This window comes from Acomys minous, assembly GCF_964271855.1.
Source record: "Acomys minous genome assembly, chromosome: 13".
NCBI lineage: Eukaryota > Metazoa > Chordata > Mammalia > Rodentia > Muridae > Acomys > Acomys minous.
In genome coordinates, this window is record NC_140495.1 from 64,737,259 (window position 1) to 64,757,373 (window position 20,115).

Below are 20,115 nucleotides of genomic sequence, written 5' to 3' on the forward strand. Positions count from 1 at the left end.
ACAGACTCGTTTGGGCAATGCTCCTTGTTCCTGCTTTCCTTTCTCCAAGGGGGGTAAAAAATAAAATAAAATGCAAACCAGAAATGAGTTAGGGCTTATGAGGGAGTAGTATAAGATCCCTGGTTTTGTTTGTTTGTTTGCTTGTTTGTTTGTTTGAGACAGCCTTGGCTGTCCTAGACTCACTTTGTAGACCAGGCTGGCCTCGAACTCACAGAGACCCGCCTACCTCTGCCTCCTGAGTGCTGGGATTAAAGGCGTGCTCCACCACGCCCAGATTTAGGATACCTGATTTAAACCTTTGAGATATGACCATGTACTGAGATGTGTAAGGAAAATTAAAATTACCCATGAGCCCCTTGTCTTGAAAGGGCCAAGAAGTCAGAAGCTGAAAATATCCCATAGGACGGTAGACCTGTGCTTCAAACACATTACAGTAGGGGACATCCAGTTTTCAGGGAAATTGTAGACCAAATGCTATTCATCCAGTGACCCTTCAACATCATCTCAGCAACAATGACATTTGAAGATAAGGAGACAAGGAGAGGGATGGCTGGCAGGACACGTGGGCAGGACACGTGGGCAGGACACGTGGGCAGGACACGTGGGCAGGCTCCAGTCCCAGGGTTTAAGCCAGAGCCACAGTTACAGTTTCTGAGCTGACCATGACCCTGCCTGCCTTTACCTTACAAGTGAAGACGCTGGGGCTCAAGGAGAAGCTGTGACCTGCTCAGGGTCAGAATAAAGATGGGAAGTGGTATATTGTCGTCAGTTAAACGTTGCCTCCGTGTGTCGGGGCAGGGGGAGCACTGTTCAACTTCTGAAATTCTATCCCACACAGGGAGACGGATCAACACGTGAAAGCTCTCGCCACTCAAGCCTGCGTGAGTTCTACAGTCCTACTGAGGATTGACTGAGTTCAATCCTTAGAGCCCATGTAAAGGTAAATGGAAAAAAAAATCAACCTTATTATAAAGTGGTCCTCTGACCTCCACACACATGCTCTGTCTCTGTCTCTGTCTCTGTCTCTCTCTGTCTCTGTCTCTGTCTCTGTCTCTGTCTCTCTCTCTGTCTCTGTCTGTCTCTCTGTCTCTCTGTCTCTCTGTCTCTGTCTCTGTCTCTCTCTGTCTCTCTCTGTCTCTGTCTCTGTCTCTCTGTCTCTCTGTCTCTCTCTCTCTGTCTCTCTGTCTCTGTCTCTCTCTGTCTCTCTGTCTCTCTGTCTCTCTGTCTCTCTCTCTCTCTCTCTCTCTCTGTCTCTCTCTCTCTCTCTCTCTCACACACACACACACACACACACACACACACACACACACACACTAAATTGATAAATAAAAATCTCATAGGCCTGGGCTGGAGACACAGAGCCTACTTCTTTTTTTTAAATCTCTCTCTCCGTCCACTCTGCCACCCTTTCTCTCCATGCACCTTCTCACTGTTCCATCTTTGTAGGACAGAGAGCGAGCTGCAGTCAGGCTGGAGGTAAACGCTAGGTGACATCATCCCTCAGGAAGCAGGGTCGACCCCAGAGGGTTCAGACATCTACAGACGCTTGGAGTCCTGATACAAAATAACTCAGCCTTCGCATAGAACCTGCGTGTGTGTTCCCACTTCTTTAAATCACCTGAATCACTCACTTGGACGATGTAATGTAGCATACACGCTGCATACATAATGTGATTCTGGATTGGTTGGAAGATAATGACAAGGGAAAAGGTGTGGCACGCGTTCAACAGAGATGGAATTATTTGCCAAACAGCTTCAAGCCAAAGCTGGTTGAATTCAAGTATATGGAAACAAAAAAGATAGAAGGTTGTGTTTGGTCAAAAATAGCATGAACAGCTATAATGTATTATTTCACACCTAGGCTCTCAGTTGCACTCTATAGCTTGAACGGGGTGTCATTTTTTTTTTTTTTAATACCTGAGCTGTCAGAGTGAGCAAGTGGGCCTTTTTTCCCCCCAGTGCTTCCCGGCTTTGGTGGCTGGCTGGCAGTTGGCTCTCTGACGTGGAATGGGGAGTTGACGGGCTTTCCCTTCCCTTCCCCTCACCCACAGCCCCCTGTTGTAGCTAGGAACACTCTGTGCTCACCGCACACTTTACAGGGAAAACAAAGCTGGGTGGAAAATGAAACTGCCATATGGTCTCAACTGCAGCTCAGAGTTAAGTGCCTTGCTGTAGCTCCAGGCAGCTCTGACCATCAGAGAAACCTTTTTCTTTAATTCTAGAGTGTTGGGGTTGGTAGCAAGCTGAATTCACACCTCTGCAAGCAAACTGTGGACACAGCCTGAGTAAATAACCCATCAATTGTGTTACCCACACTTGTTAATAGCAGTGTCTTACACGCCAGATACCAAAGAGACCCGGGCTTTCCCAGGCAAGAATTTCAGCTGCGATCCATATGCATTTGTTAGTATGGAGCAAGTCATTTTATTCTTCTGTCCTCCCCTCACTCAAGATGCTAATTTCTCTTTTTAAGTTTATATGTGTTCTTTTTCTCCAAAGACCCTAACTCTTCTGTCCCGAGTCAAGTGTTTCTTTTCCCCATCCCATGCTACCTCAATGGTGTCTTTGATGCTACCACTCGGCAGCCAAATGATTGCCTCGGTACACTGGCTATAAGCATGTTAACGGCAGGGACTAGTATGCTTTATTTTATGCCTAGGTCCTGCCTCAGAAGGCAGATGATAAACAGAAGGTGCTGGAATTAGCGGTCAGTTCTCAGGGCTGGTTCCTGCTCTTAGCAAAGGGTCTCAAGGCTTCAACTTTGGAATGCTTCTCTGCTGACGTGTATCCCCAGGCAACTCCACTTTGGTTTAAATGTCTGTATGATGACTCCCGGATGTCTGCCTCTGTCATAGATCAGAACCCCTAGCCCATACACTCAACTGCCTTTGGACCATTCCAGCTGGGATTTCAACAGGACCTCAGGCTGCACATGTCCGAAATGAAATTCCTAACCTTCCCTCCAAATGAGCTATCCCAATGGCCTTGGGGATCGCCATCCTTCTGTGTTACTCACACCCAAACCCTAACAGCCATTCTGATGTCTCTGGTTACCTCTCTCTTGCTAGAAAATAACCTCCCCAAGAGAAGAGACGATGACCCTGGAGAAGACCATTTGAGCATAATACATCAACACAAATCATATCCCAAAGCAGTATGCCCAAAGATGTCCATGCAAGTCTACTGGAAAAACATTCCCACTTCCACATATTGGCTGGGTCAGTCACATTTTTTAAATCCATAACCAGGTGTTGGCACCCTTTTGACCCAACGTGGCCGAGGTCAGCTTTGTTTTGCTATTTTCACATCTCTGCCTTATGCAAGGAAAGCAAGGACATTTAACTAAGCCATCCTGTAGTACACAAATGGCTTTACTGCTACCCGTGGTGTGTGTATTTTGGTAGAATCTACACTAAAGGCGTTGGACATGTCTGTGTTAAGCTGCAGCCTCCAAGGTTGTTGTCACACTCACCGTAATGTACCCACTCTCCTAAGGGCTTTGTTACTATAAATCTCTCAGATGGTGGCATTTTCCAGAGGAAGATTCCATATCTTCCATCTTCTGTTGGAAGCCACCTGATGGGAGCCAACTAAACGCAATCGACAACTTCTTTCTACCACTTGGTGCCTCCAGTAAAACACACTCCAAGTAGAATTCTGCATTGGATTCCGCTATCTTCCCTGCCCTTTCCTGGGAGAGAGGCACTCAAGACATGGCTCTGTACAGCGGCCAGCAGCAACCATCACTTGACCCTTATTTACTGACCTCTACTTTGGGAAGCTGATATGAATCCTCAATTACAATACTCAGTTCTCTGAGGTGCCATCATTGCTGTATGGGAAAATGCTGGCTGACCTTACCTAGCTGAGACAATCACCCACATCAAAGCTCTGTAAGTTCAGAGGAAGGCATAACTTGCTAAGTCCAGGATTTGATAGGAGTCTCAACTCTGTGTGACTGCTTCCACTCACATGTATCAGCTGTGATGCTTGTGACATCGGAGTTATTGGGTAACTACATTCGTCACTGCCTCTTCTTTCCAGTAGTCCCTTCTTCCCCTGGTATCATGAAGAAAGCAGGGTGATGAAGGAACTGGGCGTTCCCTTGGTCTCAGCCTGGGAAGGAATCTGTTCAGAGGAAGCTGTGCTTTCCCTCTCGAGGTCTATGTGTTAATACCTGGGCACGCTGATCAGGCACTTTGGTTCTTCCATGATGCATCTCGGGGCAGATGCTGTACATCAGCAGATAATGGATTCTGCTGATGTGACTGACAGCAAGTATACACTGTAGCTCTTCAAAGTGCTTCTCCTATGCCCTCTCCAATACTCCTCAGTTCTTCTCAGGGACTCGTCATTTCTCATGACCCACCCGCCCCCAGCCAAAAGCAAGAAAAGCCAGCTCCTTACGATAGGCATAATTTCTTTCAAATTTACTAACATGATTAGCATGGCTACTGAATGGTCGCATTGCTCAAGCTATCACACAAAATATACTTGTATATGCATATATACATGGAATAGCAATAGATGGGAAAAAAAAAGAGAGAGATCGTGAATTTGAAAGAAAGCAAAAAAAAAAAAAAAGAGTATATGGGAAGGTTTAGAGGAAGTAAGGGAAAGGGGAAATGATATAATTACTATCTCAAAAGCACATACATATATATTTATATTTCTTCTTGTATATATGTATATGAAGAAAGAGGAGCCCAAGATTCGTGCATAGCAGGAGAAGAATCAAAATCATAAAAGAGGTTAAAGGAAGCCCAGATAGCCTACCTTCATTTCTACTGCTGTGATAAATGTACTTGGTCAAAACCACTTAGCAGAAAGAGTGTTTATTTGACTTACAACTTCAGGTCACAGCCTATTTTAGAGGAAGTCAACGGAGAAACTCAAGCAGCTACCCAAATCACAGCCACAGTCAGCAGTAGAGATAAATCAATGCACCCTTGGTACCTGCTTGCTTTCTAGTGTTCTCTACCTAATAAGGCCCTGGCCCAGCCTATGGAATGAGAAGATGGCCTTCCTACATCAAGTAGCATTTAAAACAACCCTGACAGTAAACCTGGACTAAAAGATTCCTCACTAAGACTTTTTTTTTCAGGTAGCTGTAGGTTCTGCCAAATTGACAATGAAAACTAAACTTTGCATCAGGTGACTGTTTGTTTCAGCTGCCTGTGTTGGGGGGAAACTAAAAGGCTTAACCTAGGTGACAGTTTCTTATTAGCATCAGAGACAGAATAGGCTTAGCCCTTCTGTGGTTCCATGCCGTTCCCTTAACTTTAGATCCCAGCACTGCCGAATCCCTTCAAACATATTCCCTCATCCTAATTTCCAGGAGAAGAGAAACAATTAAATGGGTCACATGGGTAAAGTGGCATGTTACCTCTGTGCGAGAGAAGGCAACCAAATATCTGCCAACATATCCATTCGCTGTTTATTAGTATACACGATGACACTTTCTATATGTGTTCAAGCCACAGTTCCCGTAATGACATCATTTCTGCTGTAGTGACATTATTTCTGCTGTAGTGACATCATTTCTGCTGTAGTGACATCATTTCTGCTGTAGTACTCATTCTTCTGACTCGAAACCACACCCCGTCACACACACTGCCCAGGCCCAGAGCAGCAGCAACAAAGAGGATAAAGACAGGAAGTTCTTTCTCACACGGTGTCCATAACTCAACTTTCCTCATTAACACGTCAACCAGCCAGCTTTGTTCCAGAAAGAACTCCATCTACCCAAGCTAAGGTCAAGAGCATATAACACTGTGGTAGATAGAAGCCTAGCCTATGATGCTATGAAGCTGTGATGCTTCCATTCAACTCTCGCCTGATTCTACTGAGGAAGATGCTGGAGAGTGGGGGACCGCCACAGGAGCGTGGGAAGTAGAAAGCTGGCCCACATCAGAGGAGACTCTAGAACCAAGCAGAATCCAGCCCTTTAGGAGCCTTTGACACCTGTGCACTCCTAACAGCATGTGGGTTCTCTGGGTTACTCAGCCCAAAGGACTCCCACTTTCCACATATGCTGTGTCGGTGTTGCCCTCCGTTGGTGCAAATGAAAACAGAGGTAAACAAAGCAAACAAACAAACAAACAAAAAATAAACTTTGTCAATTCCTTGGAGCACACACAGGAAATGTGAGCACGAAGAGTTAGAGGTTAGGGAGTGATCAAAGATTATTTATAAAACATGCCTGGAGGGACACTGTTCCGCTGGGGCTTCCACAAACTCTCCAGTGTATGGTTCTCCACTGGACCCCTTTCCTGTTCTTTCCCAAACACTGCCCCTCTGATCAGCTCTTCACTCTTTGAAATAACATAACATTCCATTTTCCATCCTACCAATAGAAACCCCTACACTCTCCGCAGATGCCTCAGGTGTCTGTGACTCTGGTTCTCTCTCAAGAACCAATGTTAAGGTCCCTTTGTCTCTTGCCTTTGAGTTGCAACATTTCCACAGAGATGCAGGCAGAAAAGGCGCCCGGGTGCGACGTCCAAGATGGAGGGGCTGTTTCTGAATACCAAAAGGGGTGATGCTGAGCTTAGAATAGTCCTGCCGTCTTTTCGCTATAATCTTTGCTGACTCTGGTTTTATTTATTGGCTTGTTTATTGGTAGTTAAGAAGGGGTCATGGCACATAGCTCAGGCTGGCCTCAACTAAGATAACAGGCATGAGCTACAATGCCTGGATTCCTGACTTAGAGGCAGAAAAAAAAAAAGGCAGGGAACTCCTTAAATAAATTAGATAGCTCTAACCAAAGCCTGTACCCTTCCACGGGAGAATGCTGAGTAGATTTTAGCATGCTGTAATACCACTCCCCTGAAATTGGAGTGATGGGCACAGTAGTGGTCTGAACTATATTGATGCCAAGAGCTTCCAGAGCAGAAATGGCCATTTCCGTTGCAAGAGTGTGTGTCCTTGTGGAAGCCAGAGGTCAATAGGTATCTCTTCCTTGGTCCTTTCTCACCTTAGTTTTTAAGAGAGCATCTCTCCCTCAACCTGGAGTTCACTGATTTAGCTAAACAGGCTGGCCAGGGTGTCATAGGGATCCACTTTTCCTACCCAGCCCCTCCCCCCCAGGACAGGGTTTGAAGATGCCTATCAGGGTACCTGGCTTTTATGTGGGCATTGTGGAGCAAAAAAAAAATCATTTTACCCACGGAGCCATTTGCCCAGCCTCTCTGTGCCAGGGGATTGGTATCAAACAGGAAAACCTATGCTCACTGTCTCTTCATTTCTGAAATTATACTTTCAGAAACAAGGAATTTAAATGGAAGAAGAGCTTGGCCTCTGGCTCCGTAGTTTGGAAGGTTGTCTATTTCTATTCCCAGTGGGTTGCACGTCAGTATGAACTACTGAAGGCCTGGAGTTGAAGACTCCGTGAGAAAGAGCACTAAGGGATGGAGGTTAGAGACCAGCAAGTAGATGTGGAGTTAAGATTTCAAAACAGATGGTTAAAGGTGCCTGAGGGCTGACATGCCATTTGTGCCTAAACCCATCCCCTTCCTGCTAACTCTACGGGAGAGCTCTAAAGTCACGTCCCCTGGCTGTTGTATATGTGATACTAATTTTCAAACTGGCTACAGCACACCCTCTTTTCTTGCTCTTAGTAGCCTACTTGAGAAAAGTTAATTACATGAGAAAAGTCTCCTTGTTCCGTGTGGTTCTCTGTGTGTTGTCTTTCCTGTGGTTTAGGATAATAGCATGTTCCTGCTTCTTCTGATGGCCTCTTCCTCCTCCATGGCTCTCGGAGCCATCCCCTCTTTCTTGTAAGCACTCGGCTCAGTCCACCAGTGTGCTCTAGAACGGCTCTTAAACTCTTTGACTGACACCAGCCTGTTCCTTCCCGCCCCCCTCCCCCCAACACACTACCACACTCCTGCGCTACTGTCACAGCAAACCTTAGCCAGAGTCCAGTAGGTAGATTTTTTTGCCCTGCCTCTTCTCTGTCTCTGTGGTCAGTTGCAAAAAAGAAAAAGTGAGGGCTGGGGAGCTAGGTTAGTTGGTAGAGGTCTTGCATAGTGTATTAGTCAAGATTCTCTATGGTACCAGAACTAATAGGACAAATCTCACTATATAACGTAAAGGAATTTATTGGAATGACATACAGGCTGCAGTCCAGCTAATCCAGTAATGGCTGGCTGTGAGTGGGAAGTCCAGGAATCCAGCAGTTACTCAGTCCATAAGGCCTCAGTGGTCTTCAGTATATGTGGGAATCCCAAAAAAGTAGACTGTAAATCTAGTGGAAGAATGGGCTGGCTAACAATGTGAGGACAAGCAGGCAAAGCAGAAGCTTCTTTCAACGTCCTTCTACAGGCTTCCAGCAGGAGATGTGGCCCAGACTAAATGCATGTGTCCTCCTGCCTCAAGATCCAGATTAGAAGTAGATTTTCTAATTCAATTCAAATTAAGGAAATAACCCCTCACTGGTGTGCCTTCCATTTTTGAGTTTTAGTCGATTCCAGATGTGGCTAAGGTGACAACCGAGAATGGCCATCGCACCTAGTGTGCGTGAAGCCATAGGTTCAGTCGCCAGCATCGTAAAACAGAAATGGCGCTGTACAGCTGTGAGCCTCGGCACTTGAGATGGAAAGGCAAGAGAATTAGAAGTTCAAGGTCATCTTTGGCTACATAGTCGGATCAAGACTAACCTGGGATACAGGAGAGCTTGTACTGAAGCCCAGAGCAAGGAGTTGAGAAGGCTGGATCCCCAGAGTCCATGTAAATACCAGGTGGGCTTTGTGGCCTGCCTGTGATCTCAGCCTCTGAAGATTGAGAAAAGGATTTCTAGATTAAGCTCTCTGGTACGGTGAGTTCTGCCTGAGTTCTTCTCTGACCTTCACATGTTGTGGCACATGTACATGTACACATGCATGCATACATACATACATATATACATAAATGCAAGAAAAAAGAAGAAAGTCAAGATGTCACAAGATGTTTAGTAACTATTGAAAATAAAACAGTAGGTGCTCAATTAATGCTTTTTAAAGAGATAAATGGGTTCATCAAAGGCACGCTTTCTTTTACCTCTTCAGTTTGTAGCTGCCTAGGACATTTGCTGTTAGTATAATTCAAATTTCACTGGCCCAGGACATCTGCTGTTAGTGTAGTTCAATACCTTCAAAGCAATGTCAGGGTGTGATTTGGTTGCTAACTGTCTTAGTTACTTTGCTGTTGCTGTGACAATATACACTGACAAAAGCAATTTAAGTGAGGAAGGACTTCTTTTGGTTCAGAGTGTGGAGAACGGTCCATCATGGTAGTGATGTCAAAGCAGCAGCATGAAGCATCTTGTCACATTTTGTCTTCAGTGAGGAAGTAGAGAACTTCCTGACTTATGCTTATGCTTATGCTTATGCTCTGCTTGCTTTCTGCTCCTTTATACACAGCCCAGAATCCTAGCTGAGGGAATGGTGTCACCCACGGTAGGCAGGCTCTCTTTCCTTAACTAACCCAATAAAGATAATTCCTCACAAGAATGCTCAGAGGCCCACCTCTTGGGTGATGCTAGACTTCATTAAACAGATAACTTAGTTTGACTATCACAGTAATATATTTACATGAGGTTTTCTATGACATTGAAACCTCAATAAAACCCCTATTACTAGATGTATGGCCAATGCTACACACACAAAGAAGTACAGTACCATCTTAGGTGAAACAAAATTCTTCCTAGAGGCCCACTCAAACCATAAAATTTCCAAAATATAAGATACAAGGGTAGCAATGACAAGTCAACATAGCCTTCTGGTCAACCCCAAAAGGATTTCTCAGTAATAACAACTGCCACCCCACTCACCTACCAAGTCTTGGATCCAGAGCCTCTGCTTTTATGTTCTATGTCCTTGGGAGATGATATAATCTTTTTAGAAAGCCGCTTCAAGTATGTATCATGTGTCAGGCAATGTGAAGATATTTGCTGGAGACAGAACTATATAAAGAGTTGCCCAATGACCACTCGTATCTGTGAAGAACAGCAATGGCTTTGAAATTCAGTCATGAGATGGGTCCACAAATAGTCTGGTTGATCCCTCTGTATCCCATTCCTGTAACTGGGGCTGCCATGTCTGGCTTCATTGGGAAAAGATGTGCCTAGTTCTGCAGGGACTTAATGTGCCAGGGTGGGTTGGTGCCTGTAGGGGACCTCCCTCTTCTCTGAAGAGAAAGAGGGGGAAGAATGGGGGAAAGAATGCCTAAGGAGAGGGACCGGAAGGAGAGGGAGGCTGCAATCAGGATGTAAAATGAATGAATAAATAAATATAGGTTGGCTGAGAAGAAGCCCAAAGTCAAGGTTGGGGATAGCAGTGGTGAAAATGGAATATGAAGCATAGATGAGAATCGGTTTTTCTGAAGTTTGACTCCTCGTGCTTTTTAAAAGCCTACAGATGAGGAAGGATGAAAAATGCCTTGGGGAAACTAGCTAAGAAGGTCTTGGTAGAGCAAGGCGCCATGTTTTTGTTGCCACTTGTGAATTATCTAAAAGAGAATGTAAGGACACATAATTTCCAGACTCTGCACATGTTAGAAACTCACTCACCTTCAAAAGAGCTTGTTTGTCTTCACACTGGGGAAAAGCATTATTCTCTACACTCTCTATGGTCTTGCCTATAAACCAATTGAGTCCTTTGCTCCACATGCTGAATCCCAGGGTGTACCATTGCTTGCGTGGGTACACCATACCACACAGGCATGCTACTTTCTTTGTTCACCACTATGGGGGCTTCTGAGACAGGAACTGCCTTTGCCACTGTCCTCTTAATCAAGCTGGTGAACATAAAGGTGAATTCTCCTGGGTTCTAGCCTGACCCTATGTTTTTCAGGCAGCTTAAGAAGTTAAAGAGACGGGTGCTCTTGGGGCCTGTTACTGCTCTTCAAAATGACCTAGCATTGTGCAAATCGATGCCTTGCTCTGTGCAGATTGTCCATCCTGCCACAGCTCTGATAACCTAACCCCAACACAAGGAAGAGGCTGGGTTTCCAAGTTCAAGACGTTTGCTAAGTACGTTGCCTCTGATTTATCAGTGTTCACCTCTCAGGACCACGAAGCTATTTTTGGGACTTGAGAGCTAGTACACAAAACACAGCAACAGATCAACAATGACAGGACTATTCCAGGACCACACCCCTCCAGCTTGCCTCATCTGACCTGGACTGCCAAGATGGAAAAGCCATTTATATTACTAGCCTTTCCACCCAAATACACACACAAAGGTACAGATGTGTGTGTGTGTGTGTGTGTGTGTGTGTGTGTGTACCTGAATCTCATACACACTCAAACTTCACATTGCATCGGAGTGAAGGCAGTAACAGATACACACATAATTATGGATCACAGAAGATTTTAGCATATTCAACAGCTAGACCAGATCTTTTCTTAATTTCTCTTCTTTTCATTGAATTAGTCTCTCCTCCGACCCCGAAATGTCAGGGATCAAACGTAGGGCCACACACACAATAGGCAAATACGTTAGCACCCTTTGGGACACCCCCTAGTTTTATTTGAAAACTTAATTTTCTTGACTTGTTATTTAATTATGGAAATTATTAACTAAGAAGAAAGGCATTTTTCCTTAAAATATTATTAATCAAGTGAAATATGTAAGAATGAGCTAAAATGTGTACTCATCAATATTTAAACACAAACAAAACCTCTTAGGGTCACAGTGTCTTTGTCTTTCCTAATATGGCTAGCTACATATAGCCTACGTTGGCCTTGAACAGACCATGTGGCTAAAGATGACCTTGGGCTCTGCCTTCCTGCCTCTGCCTCCTAAGTGCTGGACCGCCGCTATTGTGCATGGCTTATTTAGTGCTGGGACGAAACCCATTGCTTCGTTCATGTTAGGAAAGCACTCTGAGCCGAGCCATGTCCCCAGCCTCATGGGGATCTATGTCAACCTGTGGGAGCTGGGGATACCTGAGGTGAGCTCCAACAGTTGTAACCATCGTGGAGTTTACTTTTTTTTTTCTGAATCTTTAGTATTTGTATTTACATATGAGTTTATGTCTGAGTGTGTAGACACCATGATATAGGTAACTGCAGAAAACATAAGAGCGCCATCAGAATTCCTGAACTTGGAGTTAAAGGCTGTTATGAGCTACCTGATATGGGTCTGGGTCCTCTGGAAGAGCAGAAAGGAAAGTGACCTTAATTGCTCATGTTAAAGTGGTCTCTGTAATCCCCAGGTGTGTGGGTTTAAAAGCAACAGAGTAGCTGAGACTTTCAGTGTCAGAAACCATTATATAAATGAATGTTGTCTGAATTAACTCCAATGCTGAAAATATGGCTTTTTCTTCCCTTGAGACAAGGTCTCACTGTGGGGCCCTGGATGGCCTGAAACTTGCTGTGTAGAACAGGCTAGCCTCAAACTCACAGAAACCCTCCTGCCTCTGCTTCTTCCTGCCGAGTATTAGGATTAAAGGCATACACTATGTCCCTGGTTAGCATATACTTTTAACAAAAAGACACACCACCCACAATAACTAGGAGCTTAGATAATATTGCAGAACTCACTCTGTGAGCAATCCTTTAAACCTAGAGTAACCAAGGGTTTGATTTTTAGCACTGTTTAGACTTGACGACGGGTGTTGATAAGCTGGGTTTTTTTCCAGACTTTGGTTCATCTTTTCTTGATTTTTAATACTCTGTAGACATTTCACCCTCGTTGCACACGGCCCTCCATTCCAGTGTCACCAAGTCAACTGGTGAACTCCCCAGATGAGCACAGGGAAGTGCTTTAAAGGTCACCTGGTCTGTCTTCATCAGAGTTCTCCTCGGTGACCTCAGGGGCAATCCTCTCTGGACCCACATACAAAGGTGGGGTGGAGGACGGGCTTGTTAATGCCAAGCAGAAACGGGGAGCAAGCTCACGGAACCAGAAGGCCACGTGACTCCTGAGACTCACCGATTATGTCCCTCTTCCTCAGCAGCAGCTGATCGTGTCTCTTTGTTTCCCCAAGCTCCCCACTTGGCCCTGACTAGCTCTGACTGGAAACATCTCCCTAAGAGGAAGGAAAGCATCAAAAAATCTCAGTTCCAAGCCCCCTGGGTAACTTAAAAAAAAAAAAAAAAACCAACCAGGCACTGGTTTGCAGTGCCTGGAGGAAAACAAGCTTTGGCACCGCCAGAGCCTGGAGGAAGGAAACAGGAAGTCTTGCTGGGGAGCAGGGGTGAAGCAGCTCCTTGGGACAGGCTGTCTTCTTACCTCCTGACCTTCTCTCTAGTCATGAATGTGGAGCAACTGCCCCTGTGCAGAAGGCAGAGCCTCTGGCAACACTAGCACACACCTCTCTCAAACTCAGGGAACTAACTTTGGGGGAAGAAACTGACCCACGCACCAGGAAGTACAGTTGCCTGTACATGACCTGCAGAAAACCGAGCCCGGAAGCATGGTATCATGTAGAGGAGGAAAGGGTCTCCCAGCCTCTTGGTGGCTTCTGAGGAAGCAAGAAAAGGTTTTCTTTAAGGGTGTGGTCCCTGGTGGTTGGACCACACTCCAGGGCATGGCTCCACATGTGAGTATAAAGGCAGCACAAATTGGACTCAGAGAGAGAGAGAGAGAGAGAGAGAGAGAGAGAGAGAGAGAGAGAGAGAGGGAGAGGGAGAGAGAAAGAAGAGGATTTCAAGTTAGGATGCGTAGGAGAATGCAGTAGATACGGGAGGAGTTAGGGAAAAAGAATGGGGTTGTTGACTCTATCCAAAATATGTGTGTGTATATATATATACATATGAATTTCTCAAAAAATAATAAAGTATTATATTTATAAAAGAGAAAGAAACAGCCGCAGTAGCTGCTACTGCCCTTGTTTACCATGCCAATCCCAGTGTTAGGTCTCCATATTCCCTTAGGTCCTGAGGACAAACCACACACATCTTTGTTTTAGAGATAAAACTCAGTCTCAATAATGAAAGGGTGAAGGTAAGACCCTGAGCTGTCTCCTGTCCAAGCAGGTGGGCATCAGTAATGGCTAAATTCTCATGTGTCTGGTGCCTGCAGATACCTGAACACTAACCCCTGATACATCTTCATGGTCACTTAAGCTTTCTGTGGTGGGGGCCTTGTTTGGAGTTGGCAAACTGCAGAGGCTCTTGCGACATGACTAGAAAGAAATGCAAAGGTCTAAGGGGCTCCATACAGGCAGTGGGTCACCTAGATGCCAGTCACGCTCTCGTTTGACAGGTGGAGATGTATTAGCCCCGCCCAGTCAAGATCTATACCTCAGGTACCAGGGGCAGAACCTAAGGAGGAGCAGTAACTATAGCAACAGAAGAGTACTGGTTACCCCCCCCCCCCCCCCCCGGTCCATCTCTGTTCCTTGTGTGTCCTGCTCAGTGCCCTATTCTACATCAACATGTCTTTACATAGGGCACTGCTACAGAATAGAGATGAAGCAATTGTCAAGGACAGGCTATCCTGTTCCCTGCTGGCCCTGGGAAGTATATGGGAGCATCGCAGGAAATATTGCAGTTTGCTGCACGTCTCTTTGGCCGAACTGCAGTTCAGGAAATGATTCTCCTTCGATTCTGATCCAGAAGGAGCCCTTTGCGCACAGCCATAGATCTCGCCAAGCTCTTATGACACCTCCCCTTACCCTCCACCTTCCTGCCATTTTTGGCCCAAGGAGAAGCAACTGGGTGGGCAGTTCTTCCCTGCTTCATGTCACCTGGAGACTTAGCTACACCTCTTCCATTGTCCATGTGGCATTTTTGTCCCTATAAGATCTTCAGTGAAAGAAAACAATACAGACAGGTAAACAGGAAATTTCTGACTTGTTTTTGTTTTTGTTTTTGTTTTTTGAGTGAAAATGATGTGAAGACAATGGAGGAATGTGAGTGTGTGTGTGTGAGTAGGACGATTGGTGGTTGTGGCATAAGTCCCTCTTTCTTGCCTGTTGTGAAATCCTCCTCCTACCTCTAGGCCCTGCACACCCCGCCTCACTAGCTCAGGCCTGCTCTGTGATTTGCTCTTGTTGCCTCTAAGCCTGGCTGGCCTTACATTTGCTATATAGCCAAGGGTGACCTTGAATTGCTAATCCTCCCATTTTCACCTCCCTGGTGCTGGAATTTCAGGCCTGAAGCTCCCAGGGCTGGTGCTATTGGAATGAATGAATGTTCTTAACAACGTTAGGCAGTTTCAGTCGTCAAAGCTTCTGCCTCCCAGTGTGTGTCTTGGGGTCTCTCAGCAATGGGCCCTCCTGGACTCACTGCTCCACTTCCAAGGTACTATTATCTATCTTGAGAACCAGAAACCTTCCCTATCAAGAACTGCTTTGAGGCAGCACGACTCTCAGTTTAACTTGTGTGTTTGGGAAAGATAGACATTCTTACCCTAGACTCCCACAGAACCACTACCAATATTCACCGTGCAAAGTCTTCACTAATCAAACGACCGCTTTCTGGTGACTTTGAAAGCGGCCTCCCCTTGTGCATTTTGATCAGAGGACAGCTTTTGTGATTTGGTTCTCCACTTCCGCCATGCCAGGACAGGCTTGTCAGCAAGTGTCTTTACACACTGAGCCGTCTTGACAACCCTCTTAAGTATGAAACGTTTTTGCTGTTATTCTTTGGGCTCTGTTCTGCTGCCCTGCAGCTCAAAGCTGTCACCCTTACCCCCACCTCAGACAAGGAGGGGGGATAATGAAGATGCAGGTTCCTCCCCATCCATCCTTCCAACCCTTCCTGTCAGTGAGCTTGCTTCCCCAGCCTCTTCCTGCCTCATCTACTCAGGGGAAAAATAACAGCCCTCAGGATAGACTGTCCCCTTGCTAGCAGACCACACTCCGAGACACAGGCCTCCTGCCTTCACATTCAGGTCCATTCGTGAAGACTCAGGTCCAAACTCTGCTGGGTCCTGGAAAGTTGCTTAAACGCTGCAGCGGAGAAAGCCCTCCAAAGGAGCAGCTCGTTTGATTCAAGTGTTTACTCTGGGCCACAGTTGACTTCCTGCTTTGCAAACAGAGGTTTCAAAGGACCGGTTCTTAAAATTCCAAAGAACCCTATAAGTGATTTATACAGACCAAAATGAACCAGCATATCAGAAATATTTGGGTTTTATTAAATTACAGAGAGGTTTAAAAATAAAAGCGTTTATAGTGAGGAAGAGAATTAGTGCTCCTCCTCTGAGGAATTTTCTAATTTTAGTGTGACTTAAGAATGAGTCAAGGGATTCTGGCAAATTCTTGACTTCACACTCAGGAGACTGAGCTTGGTGCTCAGAACGGTATGTGTGTCAGAAGCTAGATCCCATCAGGCAGTGTCTGGGCCACCTGGGATCTGGTGACAAAGTCCTAGGGCCTACCCCTGCCTCTGTTATCTAAGATCAGTAGTGGGGTAGCATTCTACCAAGCTCCATGGTGGTTCCAGGGCACAGGGGAAGGTAATAGATACGAGGAGACAGAGGGTTGCCTGGTTCTATAGTTTATTACTCTGTAAAGATACTGATGATGCGATGCTCGGTACCCTGATTTAGGTGGGGGGACCAATGCCTCCTAGTGTCTTTAGAAAAACACTGGCAGAGAGAGGAGATCTTGGGTCAATCCATGCAGTCCTCTCTGTTTTCCTCAACACACACACACACACACACACACACACACACACACACACACACACACCCCTTAGCAATTACAACTTCTGTTCCCACATCCAGCTTTGCCCCTTGCTACTCCTTACCTCCTTACCCAGTTCTAGGTTGCACAAAATGACGGTGCTAAACATAAATGCCTTTGTGTTTTATATACAGGACCCCCTTCCTTCCCTCTTACCCAAGGGCCCTGAAAATGGCTGCTGTCTCTGTTGCATTGCCTTCGCTTGTCCTTCATGGGCCAGGTCAAGGGCACTACCGCAGGAGTCCTCCTCACTTGCATGCGTGCTCCTCCTTCCTCCTGTCGGAGCACTAACCGAACTGCCTTACATAGGTCTATTTTTAGGCTCTCTGCCTTCCTGCAGCATTCTACCCTGTCAGTGTTTGCCTACTTTTCAGGCCCAGCACTTTGCACTACATAGCCCAGAGAAGGGAATGTTCATTCACGTTTGTGAATGATCCTTGAGGTGACATATTATTAGCATCCTAGAAGAGGTGACAACTCTGGTCGTAGTGCCGTACTGCTGGAGAAAAGTTCTCCCACTTACTAACTATGGAGACATGGCAAGTTAGTCAACCTCTCCATTCCTCGGTTTTCTCACCTGGGAAGTGGAAACAGTAGTGTAATTGTCTCCTGCTGAATGACATTATCCACAGGAAGTGCTCAGTGCTGAGCCTGGTAAGGGTTAGTTTCTCAGTGCTAGCGAAGAAAAAGCCTGAAGAATTTGCATGCTTCTCTGCTTACATACCTCCACGTGCACTGTGAAGTTCATGTTCTTCCCCCTCCTCCCCATCTACCTCTGTAAATCACCTTAGTTCTTTCTAGGTTACTGGTATGCTTTCTCCTTTCTCTTCCTCTGTCTTTCTACAGTATGGTGCAAGCCCATAGCTAAGAGCCCACATACATAACCACCTTGAATCACTGGTGTGTATCTCCATGCATTTTCAGATCTTAAATTTTTAATGGGCCAGTTTTTGAGGAATGGAATCAACCAATCTCGGTCCTCTGGGAATCTTAGCCAAACCCTTAATGGAAGGGCACGCCTTAATGTTGACACTAATCTACCACAATAATTAAGTACAAATGTTTCCTCTGCAAGAGCTTTTCTGTACTCGTAACTGCTGAGCGGTCTCTCTAGCCCACTACATTCTTTGGTTCGTTAGTTTGTTTTTGAGACAAAGTTTCACTAAATAACCCAGGATAGTCTCTAACTCACTGTGTAGCCCAGGTTGGCCTCCAACTTGCAGTAATCTTCCTGTTTCATCCTCCACATACATATATACAGCGCCTCCACAAGTGCTCAGATTACACAACTGCAGGACCACACCTGGTTTTAGTTAAACATTTAATATTTGTTAAATTCTACCCTTTTCTGAGGAAGTGTGTTCACATCAGTGAGTAACAGTCACTAAATAGATTTGAGTGCCTACTTTCTATGGAGTGTTTCCTTTCTTCCTGTTTCTCTTTCTTTTCATTCGTTCTTTAATTTTCATTCAAACCTAAGGCTTTTCACAAGCTAAGCATCTATTCCACCACCAGGTTATAAAACAGAATGTTGTCTTAATGCTTTGAGAAAGAAGCCAGCCATGGGTTTCCCCAGACCATAGAATTTTGTGTTGGTGGAGGCACTGATGCTTTTGTTGTTACCACTGATTCCTGTTTCCTCGTCTTCCCGCTCCTCCTCCTTCTTTTCCTCCTCCTGAAACAGGGTTTCTCTCTATGTATATTTGGTTGTTCTACAACTCTTCCTGGCCTCGAACTCACAGAGATCCTCCTGCCTCTGCCTCCTGAATGCTGGAACTAAAGTTGTGTGCCACCAATGCCTGTCCCCTTCTCTTTCTGTGAACAAACCTCATCATAAGATTATACTGAGCACTTTCAACAAATCTTTTAATGTAGTATGCCTTTTAATTTTCATAATATTGTGTAAACTAGTTAACTATTTCCACTTCCAAATAGGTATTTCAGAACAAGGCCACAAAGTCAGCAGGATGAATGTTCTAGCAAAGATGAGCCTAGGATGAAGAATCATGAACCTACTGTTCAAGATTTATTTCTGTTGCTGTGATAAAATACTCTGGAAAAAGTACAGCTTAGGCAAGAAAGGGATCTGTTTTAGTTCACGGTTCCAGGTTACAGTCTACAGCAGGCTACATCATACCTATAGTTGAGACCAAAAAAAGAATAAATGCATGTGTGTTTGTTTACGTAGCTGCATGTGTTCAGCTTGATTTTTCTACTCTTATACAGTCAGGACCCTTTGCCTAAGGAATGGTGCTGCCCAAAGTAGGCTGAGTCTTTTCGCATCAATTAACTTAACTAAAACAGTTTTCAATAGACACACCCATAGGCCAACCCAATGTACATAATCCTTTATCAATCTCTCTTTCCAGGTGATTCTAGGCTGTGTCAAGTTTACAAGCTAACTGTCAGGTCTACCCTAAAGAATGCATGGGGGAGGGGCTTATGCCACCATTGTAAAAATGTGTTCTAAATCAAGGTTTGGGGGTATTTTCAGAAAATGGTTCTTATACATGAATTGGGTGGAATCTTGTAGAAAAGACAGGAGGAAGGATAGAAGGACCCAGAGGGGACAAAAGCTCCACAAGAAAACCAAAAGAGCCAACTAACCAGGGTCCAGTGGGGCTTACTGAAGCCCCAGCCAAGGACCATTCATGGACTGGACTTATGTCCCTTCCACAGATGTAGCCAATGGGTAGCTTGGTCTTCATGTGGGTCCCCTAGTAAGGGAAGCAGGAGCTGCCTCTGACATGGACCCTATTGCCAGTTTTGTTGTTGTTGTTGTTGTTGTTGTTTTGTTTTGTTTTGTTTTTGTTTTTTATCACTCCCTCCTGGCTGCCTCTCCAGGCAATAGTGGAAAGAGGATGCAACTTGATGTGCTAGGGTGGGTTGGTGGGGGTGGGGGGGGGGGCTCCACTTTTCTGAGGAGAAGGGGAGGGGAGATAGGGGAAGGGGGAGGGAGGTGGGACCAGGAGGAGAGGAGGGAGGGGGCTACAATCAAGATGTAAAGTAGATTTCAAAAGCTCAGGGAGCCTGGGAACCTCCAAAGCTAAGGTGGAGAGAGAAAGAGGAAGGAACTCAATATCAAGCTCTGCCCTTCACATGCATGTGCACACATGCACCTAACACACACACACACACACACACACACACACACACACACACACACACCTCCTGTAAAGAGATTGAGTTTATTAAAACAGACAGCAATGAGCTTACTTTCTGTTGACACACAATAGAGGCTGAGGCATCCTATCCACCACCCAAACCCCAGGCAGCCTGTGTCCTCTCAGACTGGTCCCCGTTCTTCCGACTCGTGGGAGAAAGGAGGTTGAACAGCTGCTCCACTGACACAACGCTCATGGGCTTTCTCCATAACCACCACGGTTCTCCCTCAGAAGACTCTGCGAGCCACTCTCTGGGATTCGAGGGGAGAAGTAAACAAGGGGCAGGATGCATGCTCAAATGCTCCCTGAATTAAAATTAAAACGTGGCATGAAA

The 20,115-nt window shown here is 45.5% G+C and overlaps 1 protein-coding gene across 3 annotated transcripts in view; it reads right to left on the reverse strand.

Annotated features, from left to right (window-relative positions):
* Positions 1-20,115, reverse strand: part of ADGRF5 (adhesion G protein-coupled receptor F5) — a 97,144-nt gene that overhangs the window by 68,407 nt on the left and 8,622 nt on the right. The window lies entirely within an intron of this gene.